This window comes from Octopus bimaculoides, chromosome 23 (genome assembly GCF_001194135.2).
Source record: "Octopus bimaculoides isolate UCB-OBI-ISO-001 chromosome 23, ASM119413v2, whole genome shotgun sequence".
Lineage (NCBI taxonomy): Eukaryota > Metazoa > Mollusca > Cephalopoda > Octopoda > Octopodidae > Octopus > Octopus bimaculoides.
The window spans coordinates 8,910,216-8,911,779 of NC_069003.1; the positions used below are offsets into that span (position 1 = coordinate 8,910,216).

Here is a 1,564-nt window from a genome sequence, read left to right on the forward strand (position 1 = left end):
CGTAACACTATTTCATTACACTAATTATTTGTCACATCTAAGTGAAAAATAAACTATTTGTTCTTTCTGTTATATGAATCTGAGCATTTCAAAACAACACCTTAATTATGTCGTAATTCCATATCATTTTAATGTCTTTATCTTATCTCATTTTATCTGTAACTCATTTTATAGTATTTTATCTTAATTTTATGTTCTTCTCGGATTTAAACATTCGCTAAATACTTTCTAATAGCTTGACATATCTAAAACAAATAAATCTCTCACTTCCAAGCATCTTCTCGAAACACATTTAACAAACATATTTAAATGTATCTTTAATTACCTTTTATCCGAGTCTACTTAAACTTAACTTCATTTAATCAATTTTATTAGTTTCTTCAGCTTTTACAATTTCATATCATTGAATTACTAATTTTTTAAAAAAGTAATTAAATTCAACTAAGGGAACACGATTGAACACAAGCTTTTATTAAGAAATTATGAAATCTATAACCAAAATTGTTTTAACATATCAATCATATTTTATTGATTCTGGTCCAACTTTCTGGTCATCGTGTAATTTAAAAATCACCAATGATATAAACTCATCACTTCAAAATAATTAGAATAATTTGAATAATATGCTGTCATAAACAGTAATGAGTGTTTTTTAATATATATTAAAATGGTAAAAAAAACAACAAATTTGGCCGTTAGTCCTAGCTACATGCAGTTATTGTTGTTGGCACTCCGTCGCTTACGACGTCGAGGGTTCCAGGAACAGCCTGCTCGTGAAATTAACGTGGAAGTGGCTGAGAACTCCACAGACACGTGTACCCTTAACGTAGTTCTCGGGGATATTCAGCATGACACAGATTGTGACAAGGCTGACCCTTTGAATTACAGGCACAACAGAAACAGGAAGTAAGAGAAAGTTGTGGTGGAAGAGTACAGCAGGGTTCGCCACCATCCTCTGCAGAGCCTCGTGGAGCTTTTAGGTGTTTTCGCTCGATAAACACTCACAACGCCCGGTCTGGGAATCGAAACTGCGATCCTATGACCGCGAGTCCGCTGGGCCATTGCGCCTCCACTGAGTGTTTTTTTAATATATATTAAAATGGTAAAAAAATAACAAATTTGGCCGTTAGTCCAAGCTAGATGCAATTATTAAGAACTGCAGATTGGCATATTCATCGGGGTGTCAGATAAAATGCCTTGTGGTTTTACTTCCAGCTCTTTGCGTTCTGGGTTCAAATGGCACCGACGTCAAATTTGCCTTTCAACGTTTTCCTCATCATCAATCCCTGCTACTTCCTTCCTAACAGGATATCGTTACCGCCGTAGAAGGAATCTATGCTTCTGGACACACCTCATGTTGTTAATCTCATCAGTCATATTCTTCCATGCTGGCTGAGTGTTGGTGTGTTTTCGTCCCTGTAACTTATTGATTTCCGCAAAAGAGACTCATATTATAAGTACTGGGTCACATTCTTCAAGGTGGTACTCCAGCATAGCCGCAATCAAATGACTAAAACAAATGAACAGAAAAAAACGGAATATATATATATATGTATATATATAT

At 35.0% G+C, this 1,564-nt stretch overlaps 1 long non-coding RNA gene across 6 annotated transcripts in view; it reads right to left on the reverse strand.

Annotated features, from left to right (window-relative positions):
• Positions 1-450: 450 nt before the first annotated feature.
• LOC128250599 (uncharacterized) overlaps positions 451-1,564 on the reverse strand; it is a 219,609-nt gene continuing 218,495 nt past the window's right edge. For all 6 annotated transcript variants that reach the window (XR_008266625.1, XR_008266626.1, XR_008266623.1 and 3 more), the window contains one exon: positions 451-1,510. This is a non-coding gene — a long non-coding RNA (uncharacterized LOC128250599). The remainder of the gene's footprint in view (positions 1,511-1,564) is intronic.